The sequence below is a fragment of the Melanerpes formicivorus genome, unplaced genomic scaffold (assembly GCF_026170545.1).
Source record: "Melanerpes formicivorus ecotype bairdi unplaced genomic scaffold, bMelFor1.0.p_v2 SCAF_11, whole genome shotgun sequence".
Taxonomy (NCBI): Eukaryota; Metazoa; Chordata; class Aves; order Piciformes; family Picidae; genus Melanerpes; species Melanerpes formicivorus.
Window position 1 is genome coordinate 20,120,620 of NW_027142363.1, and position 22,695 is coordinate 20,143,314.

The 22,695-nt window shown below is 48.6% G+C and overlaps 1 long non-coding RNA gene across 1 annotated transcript in view; it reads right to left on the reverse strand.

The window, feature by feature from the left end:
• LOC137444263 (uncharacterized) overlaps window positions 1-22,695 on the reverse strand; it is a 290,864-nt gene that overhangs the window by 13,003 nt on the left and 255,166 nt on the right. Inside the window, exon 4 of the long non-coding RNA XR_010988103.1 lies at window positions 2,501-2,621. This is a non-coding gene — a long non-coding RNA (uncharacterized lncRNA). The remainder of the gene's footprint in view (window positions 1-2,500; window positions 2,622-22,695) is intronic.

The window sequence follows — 22,695 nt, forward strand, 5'->3', positions numbered from 1 at the left end:
TAGGAACTGGATGATCCTTGAGGTCCCTTCCAATTCTGACAATTCTATGATTCTGTGATTCCACAGCTAGGGTTTGTGCCACCTCCAGCTGGGATGGGTCTGCCTGAGCTGCTTCCAGTGTATTCAAAAAGCTGTTAAATTTCAGCAACAGCTCTTGTCTCCCACAGCATCCTGACCTGTCCACAGCATGGCAGAAATGTTATTTTATTACTGTTCAATAGCTGCCACAATAAATCAACCTCTGTGTATTAACAGGGGGCTCAGAGTAAGTTAAATACTCATGGATTAATAAACTATGATGGGTAATGATTTCCAGCTAACACAGGCACTTACAATTTCAGGGCATGTTTATTAAACAGCTCTCAAATTGATTTGGGAGGATGGTGTGTGTTTCTCCTGCCTCCCCTCCCCTGCCCTTCTTCCAGGAGCATTATCTGCTGCTGTTGTGTGGTGGGGAGCTCCTCTGCATATGGAAGCGAGAGCTCCCTCCTTATCACAGGCTGACACACAGTAGCTTCACCCATGTGGAGATAAGGTCAGGCTGGGAAGGTGGCAGGCAGCATCTTGTCCACCCTCCCCTGTGGTAAGGAATGATAAGCATCTCCTGCTGTCAAAAAAGCTTCTCCTGCCTTCTGCATGCTAAACTCACATCCCATTTGTGGCAGCTGAGAAGGAGAGATATGCCCTGGGTTTAACGTGCTTTGTGCTTAATCCCCTCCAAAGGGTATTCCAAAAGCCAGCTGCAGTAGCTCAGTGTATTAAGGGATTTGGTCAGTGACCATATTTGAATGGAAGGTAAATGAAAATATAGTTATTGAGGCACATTTTAGGGTGTTGGGTAGTGATAGGACTAGGGGGAATGGAACAAAACTAGAAATAGGTAGATTCAGATTGGATGTTAGGAAGAAGTTGTTCCCCATGAGGGTGGTGAGACACTGGCACAGGTTGCCCAGGGAGGCGGTGGAAGCCTCATCCCTGGAGGTTTTTAAGGGCAGGCTGGGTGTGGCTCTGGACAACCTGATCTAGAATCATAGAACCCTACAATTGTCAGGGTGGGAAGGGACCTCAAGCATCATCCAGTTCCAGCCCCCCTGCAGGACTTGGCTGAAGCTCACAAAGGTCCTGTCAGCCTATTTCTCCAGCCTGTGGAGGTCCCTCTGGATGATAGCATGACTCTCTGGTGCAAAACCTTATGCCCTGCCACAACCAGAGCACTACTGCGGGATGGGACTGTGCTGCAGTGTGAGCTAGGTGTATTGCTTCAGCAGTTCCAGGCAGGGCTGAGCCTGTTGTCTGGGGTGGTGTGGGCACTGAGAGGCCTATTTCCTAGATTTACTCAACTTACATGTCACAGAATCACAGAATGGTCTGGGCTGGAAGAGACCTCCAAAGGTCATCCAGTCCAACCCCCTCTGCAGTCAGCAGGTGACGAGAACGGAGGCAGGGCCGACAGCACTCAATATGAGTGATAGAAACCATCCAACTTTATTGTTCCACACTTCATTATTTATAGTCTTATCTTATGCATAGTTAATTCTATTCTAATTTAACCCATACTATTGGTTTATCTCTAAAAGGTTACATCATTATTTTACTACTCTGTGGTTTTTTCTACTCAGTCTAATTGCCTTTTTTTCCCAGATCTCGCCTCCTCCTTATCTTGTTTGCCTCTTCTCAGGGGCAGCTTGACCTTAGCATACCAGGCAATCAGCACTTTTCCACAACTCCTACTCCATTGCTATATTTTCAACAGAAAGTCCTTCAAGGCCTGAATTGCACAGGTGTTCCTGGGACCCATGTCCCTTCTCCCTAAGCCAATCCTCAACAAGCAGGGACATCCTCAACTGGATCAGGTTGATCAGTGTCCTGTTGAGCCTCACCTTGAATATCTCCAGGGAAGGAGCCTCAACCATCTCCCTGGGCAACCTCTTCCAGTGTTCCACCACCCTCATGGTGCAGAACTTGTTCCTAACACCCAGTCTCAATCTGCTCTTCCCTAGTTTGAAGCCATTGCCCCTTGTCCTGTCACTGCAGGCCTTTGCAAACAGTCTCTCTCCATCCTTCTTGTAGCTCCCTTCAGGTACTCAGAGGCTGCTATTAGGTCTCCCCAGAGCCTTCTCTTCTCCAGGCTGAAAACCTAAAATCTGTAATACCTCAGGCACAAAAGCAAGGAGTCTGTGCCTGAAGCCTTTTTAAGTAGCTCAATTTAACACTGCTAATATCTGTTTTGCAACAGAACCGCAGAAACATTCAGGTTGGAAAAGACCCTCAGGATCACCAAGTCCAACCTGCTCTACAAGGGTCACCCCTCAACCAGAGCCCCAAGCACCACATCCAAACCATCTTTAAACACATCCAGGCTTGGGGACTACACCACCTCCCTGGGCAACCTGTGCCAATCCCTGACCACTCCTGCAGGGAAAAAATTCTTCCTAATGCCCAGTCTAACCCTACCCAGTCACAGCTTGAGGCCATTCCCTCTTGTTCTATCATTACTTACCTGTGAGAAGAGACCAGCACCAGCCTCTCTGGAATGTCCTTTCAGGTAGTTGTAGACAGCAAAGAGCTCTCCCCTCAGCCTCCTCTTCTTCAAACTAAACTTTTCAACTCCTTGCCTGAAACTGAAGGTGGAGAAATTGTTGTGCAGGACCTAACCAACACTTTGTTGTGAGGTGTGCCAGTTACAACAGAAGGCACATTTCTACCTCCAACACAAATACTCACCTCCCACATCCTTATGTTCACTCAGCCCCAACAATAAGTCATCTGCTTTGCACTGCTTTTTCTACTGGTAGCCACTAAAAATCAGGATGAAGGAAAAAAAAGGGGATAAAGTGGAAAATGCTCAGAATCTGAGATTTTTAGGGGCAGTGCTACATGAAATACAGGTGTGGGCTTAAGGCATCTACATCTGGGTAGGTTCATGCAGCTAAAAAGGAATGTTAATGAAAATAGAGTTATTGAGGGACTTTTTAGGTGTCAAGGAGTGATAGGACTAGGGGGAATGGAACAAAACTAGAAATGGGTAGATTCAGATTGGATGTTAGGAAGAAGTTCTTCCCCATGAGGGTGGTGAGACACTGGCACAGGTTGCCCAGGGAGGTGGTGGAAGCCTTATCCCTGGCAGGTTTTAAGGGCAGGCTGGATGTGGCTCTGAGCAACCTGATCTGGAATCATAGAACCCTAAAATTGTCAGGAGGGAAAGGGACCTCAAGGATCATCCAGTTCCAACCCTCCTGCCATGGGCAGGGACACCTCACACTACAGCAGGTGGGAGGCTTGGCTGAGACACCTGAAGGCTGTGCAGACATTCAGTGATACTTGGACAGAGAGGAACCCAATGAGGTTCAGCAAGGACAAGTGCTGAGTGCTGCACCTGGGGAGGAAGAATAAACTGCAGCAGTACAGGCTGGGAGGTGATCTGCTGGAGAGCAGCCCTGGGGAGAAGAACCTGGGAGTGCTGGTGGGCAGCAAGTTCTGCATGGCACAGCAATGTGCCCTGGTGGCCAAGAAGGCCAATGGGGTCCTGGGGTGCATTGAGGGGAGTGTGTCCAGCAGAGCCAGGGAGGTTTTTTTCTCCCTCTACTCTGCCCTGCTGAGACCTCACCTGGAATATTGCATCCAGTACTGGGCTCCCCAGTTCAAGAGGGACAGGGATCTGCGGGGGAGTGTCCAAGGGAGGGCTGCAAGGATGCTGAAGGGACTGAAGACTGCCTGATGAGGAGAGGCTGAGAGCCCTGGGGCTGTTTAGTCTGGAGAGGAGAAGATTGAGAGGGGATTTAATCTATATTTATAAATATCTGAAGGCTGGTGGTCAAGAGGGAGGGGACAGGCTCTGCTCAGTTGCTCCCTGTGATAGGACATGGGGCAATGGATATAAACTCCAGCACAGGAGGTTCCACCTCAACATGAGGAGGAACTTCTTTACCATGAGGGTCCCAGAGCCCTGGAACAGGCTCTCCAGAGGGTTTGTGGAGTCTCCTTCTCTGGAGATTCTTGAGGCCCATCTGGATGTGTTCCTGTGTTACCTGTACTATATTCCATGATCCTGCTCTGGCAGGGGGGTTGATCTCTGGAGGTCCCTTCCAACCTCTAACCTCCTGTGAGCCTGTGAACAGCAGGTAAATAAATTCACAAATGCCTCTGGTGGGGAATGAATGGTAGGGAAGCTGCCAGATGTCTAATGACAGCATTGTCAGCTTGGCTGCTCACAGCTCTGCTGGCAGGATGGTGCTCTCCAGGTATAATGGTGATCTATAAATAGCTGCATCGTTACCTAAGCCAGTGGCAGTCTCATTCCATTTCTAAATATAGACTGTGCAGCAAAGGGCAGTCTGGTGACATGCTGCTGCTGCTGCTGCTGCTGCTTAATAGCATGACTCACACTGCCTGGCTTGTTGCCTGGCAAGTGTGGGCCTTGGAGTTTAGCTCTGGGCTCCCCAGTTCAAGAAGTATGCTGAGATGCTGGAAGGTGTCCACAGAAGGGCAACAAAGCTGAGGAGGGGTCTGGAGCACATCCCTGTGAGGAGAGGCTGACGGAGCTGGGGGTGTTTAGCCTGGAGAAGAGGAGGCTGTAGCCAGGTGGGGGTTGGTCTCTTCTCCCAGGCAACCAGCACCAGAACACGAGGACACAGTCTCAAGCTGTGCCAGGGGAAGTTTAGGCCTGACCTTAGAAGGAAGTTCTTCCCAGCAAGAGAGATTTGCTATTGGAATGTGCTGCCCAGGGAGGTGGTGGGGTTGATGTCCCTGGAGGTGTTTAAGAAGAGACTGGATGAGGCACTTCATGCCATGGTCTTGCTTAGAAAGGGTTGGGTGATAGGTTGGACTTGATGATCTTGGAGGTCTCTTCCAACCTGGTTGATTCTGTGATTCTGATTCTGGAGGTGCTGGACTGGATAGGTTATAGGTTTAGAAGGAAAAAAAACCCCAAACAAAACCACAGGATAGAAGGCAGGGAATCATAGAATGGTTTGGGCTTATCTAGCCCAACCCTGCTGCAGTCAGCAGGGACATCCTCCACTAGAACAGCTTGCTCAGACCCTTATTCAGCCAAGGCTTTATCACAGAATACAGAATTAACCAGGTTGGAAAAGACCTCAGAGATCATCGAGTCCAACCTATCACCCAACACCATCTAATCAACTAAACCATGGCACCAAGTCCCTCATCCAGTCTCTTAAACGCCTCCAGGGATGGTGAATCCACCACCTTCCCTGGCAGCATATTCCAATGGCCAATCTCTCTGGGAAGAATTTCTTCCTCACATCCAGCCTAAACCTCCCATGGTGCATCTTGAGACTGTGTCCTCTTGTTCTGGTGCTGGGTGCCTGGGAGAAGAGACCAACCCCCACCTGGCTGCAACCTCCCTTCAGGTAGTTGTAGACAGCAGTAAGGTCTCCCCTGAGCCTTATGCAAAGCCAGTGCCACCTAATGGCAGACACAACACGTGTGGCTATATCCCTCCCGAGGTTATTTACAAAACTGACACAGTGCACATTAAGGAAATTCTGAGGTTTCTCTCAGCTTTTCAGTTAATTGGTTCCAAAGGCTCTTGCTATAGTGCAGAGCTGATCTGGAAGCAGCATTTCACGGTACCACAGTACATTAGAGGTTGGAAGAGACCTCCAGAGATTATCCAGTCCAACTCCCCTGCCAAATCAGGATCACCCAGGGTAGTATACAGAGGAATACATCCAGGTGAATTGTATGGCTAGGGTGGATTGTAAATGCACAAATCCAGCTGTGCTCTGTTCTTATAAGGCACCTGCATAAATTAACAACACAGAATCACAGAATGTGAGGGGTTGGAAAGGACCTCAAAAGATCATCCAGTCCAACCCCCCCTGCCAGAGCAGGAGCACCTAGAGCAGGAACACATCCAGGTGGGTTTGGAAAGTCTCCACAGAAGGAGACTCCACAACCTCTCTGGGCAGCCTGCTCCAGGGCTCTGGCACCCTCCCTGTCAAGACGTTTCTCCTCATGTTGAGGTGGAATCTTCTCTGTTCCAGTTTGTCTCCATTTTTCCTTGGCTTATTACTGTGCACCACCCAAAAGAGCTTAGCCCCCTCCACTTGACACCCACCCCTCAAATATTGATAACCATTGATCAGATCCCCTCTCAGCCTTCTGTTCTCCAGACTAAACAGCCCCAGGGCTCTCAGGCTCTCTTCACAGGGGAGATGCTCAAGTCCACTCATCATCCTCCTGGCTCTCCATTGGACTCTCTCCAGCAGGTCTGTGTGTGTCTCTCTCTGTCCTTGTCAGGCATTCAGTTTGGGGCAGTTCTTGGGTGCTTCACAGTTTTCTTCAACTCTAGAAGACCAAAGTGAATCCAGAGCAACCCTGGGGCAACTGAGCTTCAGACAGCTACCAGAAAGCTGGATCCTGGCATCACTGATGGGCTCTTGGATCCTGCACAGCACAAGCATTTCCCAGAGCTGCAGCTATGTGGGTGTCTGTGCTTTATCTCTTGGGGATTAGGAGACAGGCAAAGGGGCTGAGTTGCCCTGAGGGCCCTGCCTTAATTGTGCATCACAGTCTGGGAAGGAGCTGCCCTCCTCTTCCCAGAAACAGCACCTTGCATTTGGGAGACTGAGAAATGAGAGTGGGGCTCACTTCTCAAAGGAGGTTTCTTAAAGCTAAAATCTTTACAAGGCACAACAGAACTGCTCCTGAGTAGAGGCAAGAGCTAGCTTGTGAGCCACAAACTGTATGTGAATCTCCCCCTCTACTCTGCTCTGGTGAGACCCCACCTGGAGCACTGTGTCCAGTTCTGGAGCCTCTATTACAGGAAGGATCTGGAGGTGCTGGAAGGTATCCAGAGAAGGGCCACGAGGATAAGCAGAGGGCTGGAGCTGCTCTTCTATGAGGACAGATTGAGAGAGTTGGGGCTGTTCAGTCTGGAGAAGAGAAGGCTCCAAGGAGACCTACTTGTGGCCTTCCAGTATCTGAAGGGGGCTACAAGAAAGCTGGGGAGGGACTTCTGAGGGTGTCAGGGAGTGATGGGGAGAATGGAGCAAAACTAGAAATGGGTAGATTCAGCTTGGATGATAGGAAGAAGTTGTTCCCCATGAGGGTGGTGAGACACTGGTACAGGTTGCCCAGGGAGGTGGTGGAAGCCTCATCCCTGGAGGTTTCTAAGGCCAGGCTGGATGTGGCTCTGATCTAGTGTGAGGTGTCCCTGCCCATGGCAGGGGGGTTGGATCTAGTTGATCCTTGAGGTCCCTTCCAGCCCTGACAATTCTATGATTCTATGACAACATCCCACCCTTGGCCCACATTTTCTCCTGCCTCCAGAAGCATTTTTGCTCTTCCCTACACTGCTCCTTGACTGAGACAGTGAGACACAACACCTTCCTCCCCAGCTTCTGGGGTAATCTCTTGCTGATACCACTCTGGACAGGTTTCCTACACAAAACTCATCTGCTTGTCCCCTGCCATTGCTTGTCCCTATCCCTCTGAGTTGCCTGAGATCTCCTCCTTTGCAGTCCAAACAGGGCTTCCTTACCCGCAAGCTTACAGCTGAAGCTGCTTTGCTTTCCTTTCTCCCTTCATCTGTAGCTGGTTAAGGACAACTATGGGTGAGCTGACAGCTCTGAGGAGCTCCTGGGAGCAGGAAAACTGAACCAGCTGCAGGGAAGCAGCAATATTTTGTCTTTGCAGGATTGCAGGAGGCAGAGTAAATAAGAACACTGCTGTAAGCAGGGAAAGTGGAACCTGGGATAGCTGGGGAGGTTTAGCTGTCACAACCATCTGCCTTGAGTCTCTCCTGGAAGCTGCCTCCCCAGCTGAATGATTCATAAACCACATCAATTTACAGCCTGGCAAAGTCAGAGGATTTAAAATTAATGTGTGCTGGCTTTGATACATTAACCTCTAAGTACAGCATTGCAGGGACAGATACAGGTCCCAGTCAGGGTGTGCCTGATACAAACAGGGATAGCAGACTCTGGAAGGGGAGTAAGATGGGTCCTGAGAGTAAGAAACACATCAGCCTTTCCTTCCCAGCACCACTTGAGCCATAAATTTACCCAACTCAGGTTAGTTATGCCAACAAATGTATCAAACTCCAGTTATTTTTCCTATGCCACAGTGTGAGACAAACTATTCTGTGACCATTCCAGTCCACCTTAACCTTAACAAGGCTTTTGACACTGCCTCCCCTAACATCCTTGGGAGCAAGCTCAGGAAGTGTGGGATAGAAGAACAGAGAGTGAGATTGATGAGGAACTGGTTACAAAACAGAGTCCAAAGAGTGGTGGTCAGTGGTGCCAAGTCCAGCTGGAGAGCTGTGACCAGTGGAGACCCCCAGGGATCAGTGCTGGGACCAGTCCTGTTGAACATCTTCATCAATGACATTGATGTGGGCTCAGTCAGACAGACAATATCTGCTCAGCAAGTCTGATGATACCAAACTGGGAAGCTTGGCTGAGACACCTGAAGGCTGTGAGGCCATACAGTGAGACTTGGACAGACTGATTGCTGGGCAAAGAGGAACCCAATGAGGTTCAACAAGGATAAGTGCTGAGTGCTGCACCTGGGAAGGAAGAATAAACTGCAGCAGTACAGGCTGGGAGGGGATCTGCTGGAGAGCAGCACTGTGGAGAAGGACCTGGGAGTGCTGGTGGGCAGCAAGTTCTGCATGGCACAGCAATGTGCCCTGGTGGCCAAGAAGGCCAATGGGGTCCTGGGGTGCATTGAGAAGAGTGTGTCCAGCAGATGCAGGGAGGTTCTCCTCCCCCTCTGCTCTGCCCTGCTGAGACCTCACCTGGAATACTGCATCCAGTTCTGGGCTCCCCAATTCAAGAGGGACAGGGAGCTGCTGGAGAGAGTCCAAGGGAGGGCTACAAGGATGGGAGAGGGAGAGGAAGAGGGAGAGGGAGAGGAATAGGGAGAGGGAGAGGAATAGAGAGAGGGAGAGGGAAAGGGAGAGGGAGAGGGAGAGAGAGCTTTAAGAGAAACAAGGCAGTCCGGGGTAGGGGAGGACTGCAAACTCCACGCTTTCAGAGGATAAAAGAGCTGTAATTAAAAGCTTACAGAAAACAAAGCCCAGCAGTTTGGCAGCATGCTGAAGTCGAGGTGATACAGTCAATAAGGAGGAGATAAGCCACCTTTTGTTCCTTCACAAAAGCTGCCAGGAAGCTACCAAGTGAATCAGCAAATCATTTTCATTATAGGAAGACCTGGGGAAAAAAACCAAAACTCTTTATGTTTTTTCCTTACAAAAAGCCAGGGAGAACTGAAGGATTTCCATACCAGCTGAAAACAACTAGATGTCAAAGCAAGCTAAAAAAAATCTAGTGGAATGTGTCATGCTAGGTATGATATTGCTTTCCTGCAAGGGAAGGGTCAAGAACAGGTGACTCATAAATTCAGGATAAATTCCCTTTCCCATCCAGCACTCCAATCACTGCAGCACCTCTGGATTTCCCATGACTGCAAACACAGTAAAGCTATAAAGAAAGACCTTGGAGTGCTGGTGGATAACAAGTTCTGCATGGCACAGCAATGTGCCCTTGTAGCCAAGAGAGCCAATGGGATCCTGGGGTGCATGAAGAAAAGTCTGGCCAGCAGGGCTAGGGAGGTTCTTCTCCCCCTCTGCTCTGCCCTGCTGAGACCACCCCTCCAATACTGTGTCCAGTTTGGGGCTCCCCACTTCAAGAGAGACAGAGACCTGCTGGAAAGAGCCCAAGGATGATTAGGGGACTTGAGCATCTCCCCTGTGAAGAGAGACTGAGAGCCCTGGGGCTGTTTAGTCTGGAGAAGAGAAGGCTGAGAGGGGATCTGATCAATGGCTATCAATAGCTGAGGGGTGGGTGTCAAGTGGAAGGGGCCAAGCTCTTTTGGGTAGTGCACAGTAATAAGCCAAAGAACAACAGGTTCAAGCTTGAACATAGAAGGTTTCACCTCAACACGAGGAGAAACTTCTTTACAGTGAGGGTGCCAGAGCCCTGGAACAGGCTGCCCAGGGAGGTTGTGGAGTCTCCTTCTCTGGAGACTTTCCAGCCCTGTCTGGATGTGTTCCTGTGTGACCTGTGCTGGATCCTATGGTCCTGCTCTGGCAGGGGAGTTGGACTTGATGAACTTCAAAGGTCCCTTCCAACACCTAACATCCTATGATGCTATGTTCTGGTGCAAGGTGCACTGTTTTGGTACCAAAGCCAAAACCCAGCCAGTGTTTTCTGTGCACTTAGGGCTAAGGTCCCGTTCCATGGCTGGCAATGCTCTTATCAAACCATGTCACCTGCCTTGAATACAAATGCAAGGGACAGTATGATCTTATGAACTTGTCCTATAATTGCTCCTACTGCTCCAACAATCTTGACCTCCTGGACCTCAGAGAAACGCTTGGGTTTGTTTCTTAAGCTATTTTTGTCATCATTATAATCTCACACTGTGCTCAGAGGTTAAGCAGCCACTGAGGATCTTCAGGCCGTGAGGTGACTTAGCAATCAGTGTGTAGATGTCCTAAGAAGGGGAAGTCTCTAGAGGAGATTCTTCAAGGGATTCTGTCTTCCTGCTTGCACAAGTCACATCTGAGTCCACTGGGGGAAACAGAGATCCACCTTTACTGATTAAGGCTAAAATAAAGATGAACACTTGTGCTGGGTTGAAAATCCCCCCCCCCACACTGAATTTGCCAGACCAGCTCAGTTGGAAGCAAATGGAAGCTGTATTTACAGGCAGAACTACAAACTACACTGGAATGCAATGAATATATACCAAATATACACTACTCACAATGTTTACAGGTCCATTGTATAAAGAGATAACATAAGTTTCTATGGCAAACTGCACAGACTGAAAGTTGTAACTGCTCTTCTCTGACAACGAAGGGGAGCCATGCATCCATCCATCAGTTTGTTCAGTGGGGCTGCCATCAACTATATATGAGGTCTGACTTTAGGATGTGGTTAAGATGCTGGCTTCAGTGGAGCTCTGCAAGGGATATTAAATGTCAGACAACCAGAAGCAGTCATAAATGTTCAGATGAGAGTGAATGATCCAAGCTGCTTCTCTGCAGGAGCAATCCTGGCTGGCTCACTTCTGAAACCCCTAGGACTTTGTGACCTGAGGGCACTGAGATCCATAACAAATGGAAGTGATTGGGCAGTGTATTATCTGAATCTGTCTGAATGTGAGGAGAAGTCTCAATCCAGGGTGAAATTTATCCTTTCACAAGAATGTGTTTGGAATTCACTTCCTTTTAACAGGCAAAGCTGCCATTTATTAAGAGAGGAGGGTATTGCCCTGTTGCTCCTTGACATCTCATAACTCCAGGACACTCAACCATTTCTTCATTAACAAGACACTGAAGAAAATATTAAAAAACAAACAAAAAAGGCTTTTTAGATGTATTCCCCAAAGCTCCAAATACATAGAATCATAGACTTCTTAGGGTCGGAAGGGACCTCAAGGATCATCCAGTTCAAACCCCCCTGCCATGGGCAGGGACACCTCACACTACAGCAGGCTGCTCACAGCCACATCCAGCCTGGCTGCAAAACCTCCAGGGATGAGGCTTCCACCACCTCCCTGGGCAAACAGTTCCAGTGTCTCAATACAGTCATAATGTTCTTCATAATCCAATCCTAATGTTCATAAGCATTGATTTCACCTTCATTTGAAACGGGCACACTAGGGCAGTAAAGCATTTTAACTTCTTCCACAGCAATATCCTTTCGCAAAACTATCTCTTTAGCTTGTGTGTTTGCCATTTCCTGCCTTAATGGTGACAAATGACACTTCATTCAGGCCAAAATTAACAGGATCATACTGAAGAAACCACTATCTTAACTTGGAACTTGACTGACTTCTTCTCAATGAAGATCAAACATATTTATATCTGAGATGCTGGATCGAATCCTCAAGAATAGGCTCACAGGATGTTAGAGTTGGAAGGGACCTCTGGAGATCTTCCAGTCCAACTCCCCTGCCAGAGCAGGACCATAGAATCCAGCACAGGTCACACAGGAACACATCCAGACAGGGCTGGAAAGGCTCCAGAGAAGAAGACTCCACAACCTCTCTGGGCAGCCTGTTCCAGTGCTCTGTGACCCTCACAGTGAAGAAGTTCCTCCTCATGTTGAAGTGGAACCTCCTGTGCTGGAGTTTATATCCAGTGCACCTTGTCCTATCCCAGGGTGCAGATGAGCAGAGCCTGTGCCCTCCCTCTTGACCACCAGCCCTCAGATATTTATAAACATTGATCAGATCCCCTCTCAGTCTTCTCTTCTCCAGACTAATTAGCCCCAGGTCTCTCAGCCTCTCCTCATCAGGCAGTGCTCCAGTCCCTTCAGCATCCTTGTAGCCCTGCCTTGGACTCTCCCCAGATCCCTGTCCCTCTTGAACTGGGGAGCCCAGAACTGGATGCAATATTCCAGCTGAGGTCTCAGAATGGTAGAGTAGAGGGAGAAGAGAACCTCCCTGGATCTGCTGGACACACTCTTCTCAACGCACCCCAGGACCCCATTGGCCTTCTTGGCCACCAGGGCACATTGCTGTCCCATGCAGACCTTGTCCACCAGCACTCCCAGGTCCTCCTCCACAGGGCTGCCCTCCAGCAGATCACCTCCCAACCTGTACTGCTGCAGTTTCTTCTTCCTTCCCAGGTGCATCCCACCTGATGAAGTGTGAGGTGTCCCTGCCCATGGCAGGGGGGTTGGAACTGGATGATCCTTGAGGTCCCTTCCAACCCTAACAATTCTATGATTCTATGTGTTCCTGTGTGACCTGTGCTGGTCCTGCTCTGGCAGGGTGTTTGGATTCAAAGATCTCCAGAGGTCCCTTCCAACCCCTAACATCCTGTGAAATCCTGCACTTGTTACAATTAAATTGTAGTCCCTCTGCCTACAAGATGGCACAAAGCACTCAACAGCTTCCCTTGAGAAGCACCTGAAGGCCAGAATTGTCTGTGCCACGTGGTGGTGACCTTGTTCTGCAGTGTCCCGGTGTGGCACACCAGAACAGTCAATGACTGCAATCATCACAGTCACCCAAGGCTATTTATATTGGTTTACATTTTGCAGTATTATATTCTGTCCTTTCACATTTTAAAAGGGTTATGGAAGGATGCAGAAGGTTTGGGAAGTCAAAGAGGTGTTGCCAAAAATAAGATTCACTGAAGGATAAAGCAGCTGAAGATTTTCAGACAAGCAGATCACTGCATGCTTTAGTGACAACTGTCTGCAGTGACATCATTAAGACTGGTAATTAAATTGTCACTTTTAGAGTTCAGGATTAGTAGCTGATGGAGATGAATGAGGGAAGTCACACCTTTCAGGTCTTTTACTCCAAGCTTTTCAAGATTTCATTCATCACAGCTAAAGTTAGCATCTCCTTCCATGAGCAGCAGCAGCAATATGGCCTGGGCTCCACAGCTGTGCACCTGCAGTTAAATGCTCCAATATTTAGAAGAGAATAGAGTCAACCAGGTTGGAGGAGACCTCCAAGATCATCAAGTCCAACTGATCACCTAACCCTATCTAATCAGCCAGACCATGGCGCTGATTGCCTCTTCCAGTCTATTTTTGAACACTTACTGGGACATCAACCCCATCACCTCCCTGGGCAGCACATTCCCATGGCAAATCTCTCTCTCTTTGAAGAACTTCTAAGATCAAGCCTAAACTTCCCCCTGGCACAGCTTGAGACTGTGTCCTCTTGTTCTGGTGCTGCTTGCCTGGGAGAAGAGACCAACCCCCACCTGGCTACAACCTCCCTTCAGGGAGTTGGAGAGAGCAAGAAGGTCTTCCCTGAGCCTCCTCTTCTCCAGGCTAAACACCCCCAGCTCCCTCAGCCTCTCCTCACAGGGCTGTGCTCCAGACCCCTCCTGAGCTTTGTTGCCCTTCTCTGGACACCTTCCAGCAGCTCAACATCTTTCCTAAACTGAGGGGCCCAGAACTGGACACAGGACTCAAGGTGTGGCCTAACCAGTGCTGAGCACAGGGCAGAATGACTTCCCTGCTCCTGCTGGCCACACTATTGCTGATCCAGGCCAGGATGCCATTGGCCTTCTTGGCCACTTGGGCACACTGCTGGCTCATGTTCAGCTACTGTCAACCAGTACCCCCAGGTCACTTTCTGCCTGGCTGCTCTCCAGCCACTCTCTCCCCAGCCTGTAGCACTGCATGGGGTTGTTGTGGCCAATGTGTAGAATCTGGCACTTGGATGTGTTCAGTCTCATGCCCTTGGACTCTGCCCATCTGTCCAGCCTGGCAAGGTCTCTCTGCAGAGCTCTCCTACCCTCGAACAGGTCAACACCTGCCCCTAGCTTGGTGTCATCTGCAAACTTACTGATGATGACTTAATCCCCTTGTCCAGATCATCAATAAAGATATTGAACAGGATGCTTTCAGTGTTTGGAGGCCACTGGAGCCCTCCAAGCATGCCTTTATAGTTTGGTTCCTTAGCTACATGGTCAAGTGGGTTGTGCATTGTGCAGCCTTTTCATCCATGGGGCCATTTAGAGCATCTTTCTCTGAGCCAGTCACTGATGTGCAGGAAGTCAGTTGAGAAACATCATTTTTTAATGACAGAATGTAAAGGGTTGGAAGGGTCCTCAGCCCCCCCTGCCACAGCCGTAGCACCCAGGGCAGGCCCCACAAATGCAACATACAGTGTGAGCCTGACTGAGGTTTAAATCCATCCCTGATTCTTTCTTTTTGGTGTTGTGCAGTAACAAGACAAGGAACATCAGGAATAAACTTGAATATAGAAGGTTTCAGCTCAACATGAGGAGAAACTTCTTTACAGTGAGGGTGCCAGAGCCCTGGAACAGGCTGCCCAGAGAGGTTGTGGAGTCTCCTTCTCTGGAGACTTTCCAAACCCACCTGGATGCATTCCTGTGCAGACTACCCTGGGTGCTTCTGGGTGCAGGGGGGTTGGACTGCATGATGATCTCTGGAGGTCCCTTCCATCCTCTAACATTCTATGATTCAATGAAATAGGAGGGTGAATATTTGCATCCTCTTCCTTATAGCTCTCTTCTTTTAAACTATGTCCTTACCCTGAGAGGTTGGACTGGATTCTATGACTCTGATACTATGATTCTATGGTTCTGTGATGATCCTTGAAGTCCCTTCCAACCTGGCATTCTATGAATTCTATGAATACTTCTTCACTGAAAGGTTTATCCAACATTGGAATGGTCTGCCCAGGGCAGTGGTGGAGTCACCTTCTCTGGTGGTGGTCAGGCAGTGTGTGGACCTGGAACTTAGGGACATGGTTTAGTGTTGACCTTTCAGAGGTGGGTCAAGGGTTGGACTGGATGATCTTGGAGGTCTCTTCCAACTGGATGGATTCTATCATTCTGTGACCAAGATGGTGGCAGCCCCTTTCTAGCAGTGGCTGGAGACCACTTTGAACAGAATTGGGCTGCCTGGCATCCTGCCCTGCTGCTGGCTAAATGTGCCTCCTGGGTGGGAGAAGGGGAGGTGGGAAAGGGAGAGAAAAAGACTCTACTGATGTTAATTTAATGTCTGCTTGCCATTAATGCCTAGTCAGAGCAGAGAGGGTTTTCTCCTCCCTCAGGGAGATTTTGTGGCTATGGAGGAGGTGTCAGCTTATGACAGGGACCAGCTCAGTGTTTTTAGGACTTCACTAGCTGTGCTTCTGAACTCATGCTGGAGAAACTTAGGATTAGCTGAGAATTTTGTTCAGATATTAAAATATGCCAAAATATTAAATATGGGAACTTAAAAGATTCCCCAAAGCTCATTTAGAGCAGCCTGGTGCACTCTGTGATTGTTAAATACACTGACTATGGTCTGTCTTTTACTGCCAACTAACTGTCACTCCAGGTGAACCAGAATCACATCAGAATGCCCTCTCTATATATTTTGAGATAGGTTTAGATGGCAGATGGATGGTTGCATTACTCTTAATAGCTTGAATGAAATACAAAAGCAAGAAACCTTTATCTTCACACATGAGATGCTATTAAATTAGGTCAGACAGGATCTATTGCCTAATGAGATGATTTGGAGTTGGGACATAGCTTCTGTTTAGAGGTTTAGGCACTTAACTTCAGTGTATTAAATATAGATGATTGCTGTGATGACACAGGCCCCCTAATCTGATCAGTTTCCAGCAGAGCACACCATTAGCACTGCCCCATAAAAGCAGAGTGAGATGGAAAGACTGTGACTGAATGCAACCTTAATCAGCACTAATTAATAAATAGGGACTTGCATAATGGGAACACAAGTGACAGAAGTTTGCAGCATACCTCCCTTCCTACATTCTAAATCACAGAAACATTCAGGCTGGAAGAGACCCTCAGGATCACCAAGTCCAACCATTAACCCTACTCTATAAGGATCACCCTTAAACTAGAGCCCCAAGCACCACATCCAAACTACCTTTAAACACATCCAGGCTTGGTCACTCCACCACCTCCCTGGGCAGCACATTCCTAATGGCCACTCTAAACCTACCCAATGGCAGCTTGAGGCTGTTCCCTCTTGTTCTGCCTCTAATTACTTGGGAGAAGAGACCAGCAGCAGCCTCTCCACAACCTCCTTTCAGGTAGTTGTAGACAGCCATGAGGTCTCCCCTCAGCCTCCTCTGTTTCACACTAACCATCCCCAGCTCAGTCTCTCTTCATCAGATTTATTCTCCAAGCTTGTAGACCCCAGCACATGCAGTACTGCATCCAGTTCTGGGGCCTCCAGCACAAGAGGGACATCAAACTGCTGGGGCAGGTCCAGAGGAAGGCCAAGAAAATGATCAGAGGCTTGTAGAATCTCCTCTGTGGAGACGGGTTCTATGGGGCTGTCCAGTCTGGAGAAGAGAAGTCTCCAAGAAGACCTTAGAGCAGCTTTCCAGTACCTAAAGGGGGCCTACAAGAAAGCTGGGGAGGGACTATTTACAAGGGCTTGTAGTGGCAGGATGAGAAGGGATGGCTTTAAGCTTGAGAAGGGCAGACAGATTCAGCATTAGGAAGAAATTCTTTGCAGTGAGGGTGGTGAGACACTGGAACAGCTTACCATGGGAGGCTGTGGATGCCCCCTCCCTGGAGGTGTTGAGTGAGGTCTTGAGTGACCTGTTCCAGTGGAAAGTGTCCCTGCCCATGACAGAAGGGTTGCAACTAGATGATCTTTAAGGTCCCTTCCAGCAGAAAGCATTCTATGAATCTATGACTCTACTGAGCAATAACTCATTATGGACCTGATCCAAAGCCCATTTAAAGTCAGTGAAGGCAATGCCATGTAATTCAGAGCCTACCATTCACTGCAAAGGGCTTTGGATCAGTCCCAGTAGCTATATAAAGTCCATGCTGGAAAAACTCATCTCCAGGCTGTGTAGCAGTTCTGTATCAGCATGACCAGCAAATTGACACTGGAAATTCTAGTTTCTTATCTCTTCTTGGATAAAGACTACCATGGAAATTTCCCATCTCCACTTCATTAGGTATGTTAAGAGGAGCAGCTCTGATTCCCAGGGTTGATACACCAGAGGGACAGGATGGCATCCAGAGGGACCTGGACAAGCTGGAGAGGTGAGCCCAGGTGAACCTCCTGAGGTTCAACAAGAGCAAGTGCAAGGTCTGCACCTGGGCTGGAACACTCCTCACTATCAATACAGACTGGGGAGGAGGTGAGAGAAAGCAGCCCTGAGGAAAAGGACTTGGGGGTGATGGTGGATGAGAAGCCTGGCAGGAGCAGGCAGTGTGAGCTTGCAGCACAGAAGGCAAATCACATCCTGGGCTGCATCAAAAGCAGCACTGCCAGCAGATCCAGAGAGGTGATTCTGACACTTTGCTCTGCTCTGGTGAGACCTCACCTGCAGTGCTGTGTGCAGGTGTGGAGTCCTCAATATAGGAAGGACATGGACCTGATGTAGAGGGTCCAGAGGAGGCACACAAAAATGCTCAGGAGGTTGGAGCAGCTCTGCTACTAGGACAGGGTGAGGGAGCTGAGGTTGTTCAGCCAGGAGAAGAGAAGGCTCCGGGGAGACTTAAGAACAGCCTGCCAATACCTGAAGGGGGCTACAAGAAGGCTGCAGAGGGACTGTTTGCAAAGGCCTGCAGTGGCAGGACAAGGGGCAATGGCTTCAAACTAGAGAAGAGCAGATTTAGATTGGATGCTAGGAACAAGTTCTTCACTATGAGGGTGGTGGAACACTGGCACAGGTTGCCCAGGGAGGTGGTTGGGACCCCATCCTTGGAGATATTCAAGGTGAGGCTCAGCAAGGCCCTGGGCAGCCTGATCTAGTTGGGGATCTCCCTGCTGACTGAGGGGAGGTTGGACTGGATGACTTTTGGAGGTCCCTTCCAGCCCAGACCATTTTATGATCATCTGTCATTCCAAGAGCATCAGAGTCACCACATCTGACAGTCTTCTATGTGGCAAAAGGAGTCCAGTGCTCCTTTATTCCTTTCAGGCTGGCACAGCTATAGAATGTGTGTTATGTTTTTCCCCATTAAATAAACCACAAACAGTGACAGAGACCATTAAAATGGTACTGCTGTGGATGTTTACATGATAAAGATGATGTAGGACTCCTTAAGGTCCTCCACAGGAATTTAAGGCAAACAAGCACCAAAAAATAAGTGAATATTATCTATGTTTCAGTTCAGTGTGCATTCAGATGTTTCACAATAAGAACTAAATCTGCAGAGAGGCTTCCCTACCATTTCTACTTCAACACACAAGGCTCTTTCACTCTGAGCTGTATGGCTAGGGTGGATTGTAAATGCACAAATCCAGCTGTGCTCTGTTCTTATAAGGCACCTGCATAAATTAACAACACAGAATCACAGAATGTTAGGGTTGGAAAGGTGTGCTGGGTTGAGGCAGCCCCCTTCCCCACCTCTGGCAACAACAATAAACACTCAGACAAACGGATTGCAAAAGTGATGGAAAGTTTAAATAGAAAGCAGTGAACTTTTACAGAAACCAAAAGCGCAGTGACAAAGAAAGATCCCAAAGCAGACCCAGAGAGATCCCATCCCCACCTGAGGGTACACCCAAGACCCCCAGGGCTCCTTCTTCCCCCTCCCACTGCTAGGCTAGTCTCAGCTGGCCAGATCTGAGACTGCCCATCCCCTCGTGGCCTTGGGCCTAGCCAGGCCCAAAGCCAGGAGACATCTCCCCCAGTTACTGGCTGATGGAGGACAAAGAAAAGAGATCGTGCTAGACTCCGCACTGCATCTTATAGTGGTGCAAAGGATTGTGGTATGAAATACTACATAATTTCCTGTGTCCACCCCTCTGGGCTGGACTTCTGGACACAGGAAGTAAACATTGCAGGGGGGCACCCAGCTCAAACTGCAACAAAAGGACTTCAAAAGATGATCCAGTCCAACCCCGCCTGCCAGAGCAGAAGCACCTAGAGCAGGAACACATCCAGGTGGGTTTGGAATGTCTCCAGAGAAGGAGACTCTACAACCTCTCTGGGCAGCCTGTTCCAAGGCTCTGGCACCCTCACAGTGAGACAGTTTTCCCTTATGTTCATATGGAACCTCCTCTGCTCCAGCTTGCACCTATTTCCCCTTGTCCTATCATTGGACATCCCTGAGCAGAGCCTCCTGACATTGCCCTGCACATCTTTATCAACATGAATGAGGTTACCCCTCAGGCACTTTTAAAGACCCCCAGCTCCTTCAGCCTGTCACACAGAATCACCAAGGTTGGAAGAGACCTCAAAGATCACCAAGTCCTCAGCAGGGAGATCCAGTCCATCACCTTTGTGGCTCTCTGCTGGACTCTCTCCACCAGTTCCCTAAGGTCCTTCTTGACCTGAGGGGCCCAGAGCTGGACACAGTATTGCTGATGCAGCCTCACCAGGGCAGAGTGGAGGGGGAGGAGGAGAACCTCTTTTGACCTAATAACCATTAATGAAACCATTAGCACTGAAATGTGTTAAATGGTAAGAGGAATGCAGTTTACTTTTATTTGCCTTTCATTTTGTCATCTTTCCAGGTGCTGTGTCTGTGCCAGAGATTAAATAGCAAAAGGGGAAAAGGTTATTGTGAAAGATGTGACCTGGAGCTTTGCTGACCTGCATCCTGTGACCCATGCCTTAGTGTCTGGGTTTATTTCCTTACAATAATGGAGCAGAAGTAGGAGTGTATGTAAGAGAGGTGGCCAATTTTCTCACAGCCTCTATTTTTCCTTACCTTGACAATTACTTTGTAAGCAAGGAGTTTAAATAACCATGTTAATTGCATGGGTTAGTGCTTCCCTCAGCATTTTCCACTAATGACTGGATCTGTCCTAGGCTGTCTCATCAGCACTTTACAGACAGGGTTTTTTCACAAGAACCATAGAATGGCTTGAGTTGGAAGGGACCTGAAACATCATCCAGTACCAAACCCTCTGCCATGGGCAGGGACATCTTCCACCAGATCAGTTTGCTCAATGCCACATCCAACCTGGTCTTAGACACTTCCAGGGGTGAAGCATTCACAATTTTCCTGGGTGACCCACTGAAGGGGTTTCACAGCACTGAAATGCTGCTTCTCACAACAGAGCTCTGTGTCCAGTTTGGGGCTCCCCAGTTCAAGAGAGATCTGCTGGAAAGAGTCCAACAGAGAGCTATGAGGATGATTGCAGGACTTGAACAACTCTCCTATGAAGAGAGACTGAGAACCCTGGGGCTGTTTAGCTTGGAGAAGGCTGAGAGGGGATCTTATCAATGTCTACAAATATCTCAGGGGTGGGTGTCAAGATGAAGGTGCCAGGCTCCCTTTGGTGGTGCCCAGGGATAGGACAAGGAACAACAGGTACAAACTAGAACACAGAAGATTCCACCTGAACACAAGGAGACATTTCTATATGGTGAGGGTGACCACACCTGGAATGCTGTGTCTAGTTTTGGGGTCCCCAGTTCAAGAGAGACAGAGGCCTGCTGGAGAAAATCCAAAGAAGAGCCAGGAGGATGCTTAGGGGACTTGAGCATCTCCCCTGTGAAGAGAGACTGAGGACCCTGGGGCTGTTTAGTCTGAAGAGAAGGCTGAGAGGGGATCTGATCAATGTCTATCAATATCTGAGGGGTGGGTGTCAAGTGGAGGGTCCAAGCTCTTCTTATAGCCCCCTTCAGGTACTGGAAGGCTGCTATTAGGTCTCCCTGGAGCCTTCTCTTCTCCAGGCTGAACAACCCCAGCTCCCTCAGCTTGTCCTCGTAGCAGAGCTGCTCCAACCCCCTGATCATTCTCATGTCTCTCCTCTGGACCCTCTCCACCAGGTCCATGTCCTTCCTATATTGAGGGCTCCAGACCTGCACACAGCTCTCCAGGTGAGGTCTCACCAGAGCAGAGCAAAGTGTCAGAATCACCTCTCTGGATCTGCTGGCAGTGCTGCTTTTGATGCAGCCCAGGATGTGATTTGCCTTCTGGGCTGCAGGCTCACACTGCCTGCTCCTGTCCAGCTGCTCTTGATGTGGGAAGCCAGGAGCCAAGCTGCCTTGTTTCTGAAGGCTGTAGTGTATTTATTAATTTATATTTTTTTTCCTCCCCAGCTAAGTGTCTCTAGCTAATGAAAATATATTGGCACAAGGCTTGCAGGTTATTGTTCCACGTGGCTGGGAATTTGTAAGCAGGTCATGACTGAAAGCCATACGAATGCACTCTCAGCTATTCAAATAATTCAGAACAGATCAAGGCTGTTATTTATTGGAAACAAAGCCTGACAGGATTATGTGTACACTAGGAGCTGATAATGAAACATTGCAGTGCATTGGCACCAGCAGTGTCAGCCACCAAGAAATTACAAACCTTAAATATTTATATAGGAAAATGAAATGCAGCTATTAATGCTTCCAAGAAGCATGCACTGCAGTGCTGTAGAGATAGATAGACATGAAGAATTGAGTTTGGGGAAGATCTCCAGCAGGCCAATTCATCATTTTTACAGAGTAGCTCCACGTCTGTGGCAACACAGACTTAAGGAAATGAGAAAAAGAGTTGCAGAGAGGCAAAAAAAAAATAAAAACAGTAATAATAATAATAATAATAAAACCTTCCTGAGGGCTTAAACACACAGTGGAAAAAATGAATGTCCCAAGCAATCCATTTTTCCAGATTGCTGATTTATTTCTGTTAATTTAAACACAGTTAAGTACACACATTTCTCTACAAGGCTTTGCAAGCCAGCAGCATTTATGGTCCTTCAAAGGATCAGACACTTCACTTCTTTCCACTAGTTTAAGTCCTAGAAAAGGCACCCCCTCAGTCTTCATTATTTCTGGCATGAGAAACACTAAGCAATAATCAGAGCAGACCTGGAAAAGGTAATGGTGCTTAATCCCAGTTACCTTTTTCTTGTCGTTGCTGGAAGAAATCCTCATGTGCAGAGCATGCAAAAGGAACCCTGGCAGGGTTTAGGATCCAAGCCCATTATTGCCATTTCCTTCAAAGCCTCCTGGTGCAACTCCCAGCTTTCTCCACAGCCACAATCCCAAGGACTCCAGGAGGAGTGGGGTTTCACCCTTCACCACCCATTCCTTTTATTCCATTTATTTTGTTGTGGTTCTCCTACTGCAAACTCCTTTGAACCCCCCAGCAAGGGGAACTGGGGAAAGTTTCCTCCTAAGTGAAGCTGTGAGTGATGACCACAGCAGTGTGAATTAGATCGTTTGCCAGCTGGGGCTGTCTTCCTCATCTCTTGGCTGATACCAGGAGAGCATCCAGCTGGAACCTAACCTAACCCAACACCCCCCAAAAAAAAGACAAGAGATCCCTGAACACCTCAT